Below are 6,222 nucleotides of genomic sequence, written 5' to 3'. Positions count from 1 at the left end.
TGCCCTTGAAAGGCTAAAATGTTTGAAATATTTTAAGGAAGATCAATTATGCAGGAGGAAGTAAATTTAGCGCAAAGTACTCTTGTCATTTTATATCTCAACCTGGCTATGACATCTTTCCTTGCCTCCTTCTATAAGAAGATACTGTGCTTTCTGCCCCTTGTGGTTCGTATTGAGAATTGAGTACAGTGGGGAAAGAACCTGCTTGCTTCACTCCAATAATGCTACAAGTTACACTTAATCTTAAATTTATGTCCCTTGTTACTGATTCACCAACTAGAGGAAATAATCTTCATCTAGTTAGTTAAAATCTTTCAGAATTTTGAAGTCTTCTATTAGATCCCCTCTTCCCCTTCTCTGTTCCAGCGAAATTTTAAGAGCATATTTGTATAGCTATAAAGTTTAATTCCTGATATCATCTACATTAACTTACAACAACAACAACTACTTGGATTTATACAGCGCCCTCCATGCCAGACGGCGTCTCAGAGCGCTTTACAGTAGTGGATCCCGGGGCGGAGCCAGGAGGAGGGGGAGGAAGGTGACCAAAGGCTCGGTCGAAAAGAAAGGTCTTCAGCAGAGACCTGAAAATGGGAAGGGAGTGAATGAGATGAAGGGAGTGAGGAAGGCAGTTCCAGAGCCTCTGGATTACACTGCATTCTTTCCATGGCTAAAATGCTTTTTCTATAATGTAGTGCCCAGAATTATAAGCAATACCTAACCAAAGCCAAGTACAAATTTAATATCACTTTCCTGTCTTTGTATTTAATACCTCTATACGGAATATAGAATCACGTTGCATTTTTCTGACCTTTTCTATCTGTCATCCTGCAGTTTTCTGCAATACAGTATTTTGCCTAAGTGGTCATTTTTTATAATAATAATTCTTGCATTTGATATGGTGCCTTATCATGCCATTGAGACATCGAAAAGCGTTTCACAGAATATATTGTAAAGTGGATTAACTGTGTATTTTGTGGGCAAAACTTATGTTTTCATCCAGATTGTCCGCAGGGCACAAGACCATAGAGATGTTTCAGAGTCAAACCTAATCCCACCCACAGAGTTACATTTCCCAACAGCCATCTCTGGATAGCAATCACAAATCGGAACATCAGATGTTTTTTTCTGTCCCATGTTGGGCCCAATTGCAGCACTTCAACTGCTACCTTAATTGAATTCAGTTCAGACTGGATATCAATTCCGAAGCCTTTAGATACCAGCACTTTTGCATGGTCTCCCAACATGAAAGATGCTAATACTAATATAATTTGTTGTTGTTGTATCATGTGTGTCATAAGCAATAGAGTTACATCTGGTTATCCAGGGAGCCAAACACAATTGATAGCATGTTTTGTGCAAATATAAATGTCTGGCTGCTGGCTGGGCCTGCAAATACATGGATTCAGATACCATGGTCTCTGTAGTTTGGATCAAAGAGTTTTAAGAGTTTTGCAGTACAGGTCTAGACACTTGTAGAGCATTTCAGCCCTGTGGCCTAGGCACTATGAAAGGTTATTCAACTGTCCTGCAACCCCCGCATCCGTGTCATGACCCACTTCGCCTTTCCCCACCTCCGCAACATTGCCCAGCTCTGCCACAGTCTCTCGCCGCAGACCGTTGAGACCCTCATCCACAAGTTCATCACATCCAGGCTCGACTACTCAAACTCCCTGCTTGTCACCCTCCCCACTCTTCCCTCCACAGGTTGTAGATCATCCAGAACTCTGCAGCCCATGTCCTCTCCCACACCAGGCTCCGTGATTCTATCACCCCCAACCTCACCCAGCACCACCGGCTCTCCATCGCTCAGAGAATACAGTTCAAGATCCTGGCCTACCTTCAAATCCCTCCACAACCTTGCTCCTCCCTACCTCTGACCTCCAAACCCTGACCAACCCGTCCACTCCCTCTGCTCAGCAGGTTCCAGCCTGCTTCATGTCCCCACCTCACCAGCCCTACCATTGGCGGACGGGCCTTCAGCCTTGTTGTCCCCACCCTCTGGAACTCCAAAAATTGATCAGGGTTCCCATCTCTAATTGCTATCCATTGAATGTGCGTGTATATGGATATTATAATGGATAATCCTTGCATTTGATATACAGTAGTACCTTTCACCTCGGGAGGACATCACTAAGATCTTCATAGGATTTACTCTAAAGTCTAGTATGTATGTATTTGAAGTTGAACGGGACAGGCAATATGTGTCCACAAACAGCCTGAAGTTAGTGACCAACTTTAGCTGGGGGATTGTCAGCTGGGACGGTGGGAGAAACTCCCTTCTCTTTTCAAATAAGGCCAAGGAATATTTAACATCCACCTGAACAGGCAGATGGGCGCTTAAACATCCAAAGGGCGTTGGTTGAGGAATGGGTCCAGGTTAGTTCTGATAGGTCCACAGTCACACATGATGTTGGCAATCTGGGAGAAATACTCGAAGGCCATCAACTTATACTCAAGGTATCAACTTGTGAAGCTTTACCTAACATAAGTCACCGTCTTCAGGAAAGGAGAAATAGGAAATTAATTGGAATTTTGGTGGAGAAAAATTCACTTAGCTTCCCATTCAGATAACAGACCAATGGATTTTCAAATTGATTAATTCCCTGGCACCTCCCTACCTCTCCGACCTCCTCACTCCCCAATCCACTACCTGGCGCCTCCGGTCAACAGGCACCAGCCTCCTGTTCGTCCCTTGCACCCTCCGCCCCACCATCGAAGGTTGTGCTTTCAGTCACTGTGCCCCAAAACTCTGGAACACTATCCCTCAATCCCTTTGACCCCTCTCTCCCCTCTTTAAAGTCCAGCCTAAAAACTTTCCTCTTTGACTGTGCTTACGGTCACCTCCCCCCGGTTTGGAGTCAGCCTCCACCACTGTTAAGCACTCTGAGATGCTACCCTGCATGAAGGGCGCTATATAGGTGCAAATTGTTATTGTTGATGCATTCGCCTACAAAATACAGAGTCACTACACTTCATTGTAAATCCTCAAGCACTTTGACGCTTTCTTCTGATGTGAAACGCGCTCTCCTGATGTGAAACCCACTGTATCAAATACAAGGATTATTATTTATTAGTATTATTAATAACGTTGAGAATCTAACCAGGGATCAGAGGAACCCTGTGTGCAAGAAAACTGCCAATATAAGTTGTGTGTAAAACTCTACAGGTGATTGTTTGACATAATGCCAAAGGTACACCTGAAGAGGTTCTTGTCTTTGACGCATAATTGGAAATCTGGGTTGTAGGTTTGTAGTATCTGATGAGCATCTCCATTGTGATGTTATTATGCCCAGCTATATTTTCTCTGATATTGTGGAGGAAGAACTTTGATGTGGAATATGACAACCTCCTACAATCCACTTTTTTAGGCTAAATTTCCTTCCACAACTTCTCTTGAAGGGACTAACTTGTGGTTCCAATGATGCTGCAAGGTCTTGGGCACGTTGTCAGCTAGATATTTTTATTTGTGAACCTAAACAATATCAAGGAACTATTCAAATGTGGAGGCCATCACTACCAAATTGTGACTGGAATTGTTCAACTATTCCTATGGTCACCTCCTTCTTCTCTTTTGCTAGGGATCCAACTCCCTATGAAGCACTCTGAGATGTTATCCTATGTGAAGGGTGCATATCAATTAACGTTATTGTTGTCCACATATTCCCACCTTCTAGCAAGGGTTACCAGAAACAGATGCAGGATCCCTGACCCTCCCAAACACCAGCTATTATAGCTGAGATCAGCTAACTCACACACCAGGAATTAATCCTGCCATCTCCTGAACCAGGTAATGCCTTTACCATATAAGCTAGTGGTTAGGATGATTCCACTCGTTTTAATGGCATTAGACTGCACAATCCAAGAGGAAACATAGAAGATGAGATTTTTTTCTGAACTCACCAAATGGATTACAATAGTACAATAAAAATGTATATTTATAGAGCGACTTTCACATGGAGAGGATATCCCAAAGTGCTTAACCATACTTGCTGGCCACTAGCTGAGAGTTGAGGGGTGGGGGGATGGGGAGGGCAAAAGAAGACCAAAAGCACAGTCTCAAAAAGGAAAATCTTGAGATGGACCTTGTTCCAGGGACCCTTTTTGGAACACTAACATGACTCTAGGTCATAATTTATTTTGTTTGAAAAATACAAGTGGATTATTTCAGCCATCGTCTGCCCCCAGCTCCCCTCCTTCCCCATAGATAGGGTGTGATGGTCATTACTGTACCAATGTTATGTATCATAGTTATCAACCAAGATGATGATTAACTCTGTAGTTGAACATTTACAAACAAGAGTTGTAACCATGGTGTATTGGTATGGTTTAAGCCCCCAAATAGTTAAATCTCCATGATGTGGACAATTCCTAGCAACTAGGATTTGAGGAGAATTTTTTTTGTAGTGGGGGGCGGGACGAGGGACTGACGAACGACGACGATTGTATTATATATTTAAAACATTGGATAGAAAAGTTGGGTGAGAATTACATCGCCACTGTTACCCAGGTTGTTATACCATTATTGGAGAAGCCATATGATTAAATATTTCATTTGTCCAAATAAACTGCAAAGCACTAACGACGGTCGAAACATAATAACTGACTCGATTTAAAACGCTGTGCGATTACATTGCTTTGTTTCGCTTCCTTTACAAGCTGAAGTCTGTTTACCAAAAATATTTTTAAATACTGAATATGTACGATTTTGTAATATATGCAGTATATAAACTATAATATATAATGCGACTTTGTTCAACTTGTGAGTCGATTGATCGCGACTGTTCTGGCCGAGTCTGGGGGGGAAACCCACATTTTTCACAAGAAAGTGAGGCACAAGAAATCGAGAGCGAAATAATTTATTTGCATTTACGTAGCGAAACGTTCACCGTTTAACATTTAAACACAAGCCCTTTTGCGCACTAGGGCTGCTGACTGATTATTATGGACTTTCTTGTGTACACCGAGGAAAACAATGATCAATTTCATCAAAAAACGCCAAAGAGGGTTTTATTCGAAAACAAATATTTTCTATTTGTAGGGGTTGGGGGGGGGGGGGGGGAGAAAACTATTCTGACGACCTTTACAGCAACTCGCTGTTTTTTTTTACCTTTTACACCTTCAAATCAATTTTGGAGAGTAGGTGTGCGGGTTCAGAGAAATGCTTATCATTGTTTTGTTCTCGTGGGGTTATTTTTTAACGCACTGTTGCCATTCTTGGAAGTTATAAGCCGAGCCATGAGTAACCTTGGAGAATTGCAGAGTAACATAACTCATCCATTTTGTTTCGTTCAGACCCAAAGCCGTGATATATTTACTCCCCCCCCCCCCCCAATTCCCCCATTAACTGTTCGGGGAAACCTAACCCTCGAGCTTCTTCACAGACAAATGAACTTTCCCTAATTCCACATTTTCAACCATTTACTGGTGCTCATTTCGTCCCTACAACCGTGGCCATTGAGAACCAGAGCGTTACACACCCTTGATCTCACTTCTGAGAGGCGACCTGCCGCCCTCAGTCAGCACTTTTAATGCTCATTGCGGCTGGATTTTTGCAATTTAAAGGAGCAGAGCTCAAGTTGTAATGATAATACGATCCAGACAATACCCATTTGCCCTATTTTATTTGGATGTTGACCTAATTGAATCTCCCTCGCTTCTGCCAGTAGGAGGAAAAAGGATAGTCATACTGGGAACTCTCATTTTACATTACAAGAGAGCTGACAGAAACGAAAAGGTTTCGAAACTCGTTGTGGCCATAGGGAAGTAAAGATTGCACGCGTCTGTTGCTTTTAAATGCGAGTGAAGACGAGGCCAAACGACAAAGCGCTTTAAGTGGCCATAATGGAACCCCTAGCTCTGAATTACTAACTTTAACAACCTCAGCGAGGGTGCCAGATACACCCACCGCCCTCAAATAAGGGCTCGTGTGATCATTTCTCGCTTACTTTTTCGGGTGGGGGGGGGAGAAAAAGAGAAGTTTTATTATGCAAAAAAGAAAATGGTTTTGGTGAAACCTAAGATGGCGGAAGTGACGCTGCGAGAAGGAGGGAGGGAGTGAAGGGAATTTCGGTGATTCTTTCCCGAACCCACCAAAAAAGCGTGTTTTTTCACACAAAAAGAATAAATGCACGCTTTTATTACTTTAAATGAAGCTTTGGGAGGGATGATCGTTTAACAATATGTGTGTATGTGCATGAAAATAGTTGTGTATGTAGTGAG

The sequence above is a fragment of the Callorhinchus milii genome, unplaced genomic scaffold, assembly GCF_018977255.1.
Source record: "Callorhinchus milii isolate IMCB2004 unplaced genomic scaffold, IMCB_Cmil_1.0 Scaffold13, whole genome shotgun sequence".
Classification (NCBI taxonomy): Eukaryota; Metazoa; Chordata; class Chondrichthyes; order Chimaeriformes; family Callorhinchidae; genus Callorhinchus; species Callorhinchus milii.
The sequence above is the reverse complement of the archived record's forward strand: the minus strand, read 5'-3'. Positions refer to the sequence as shown.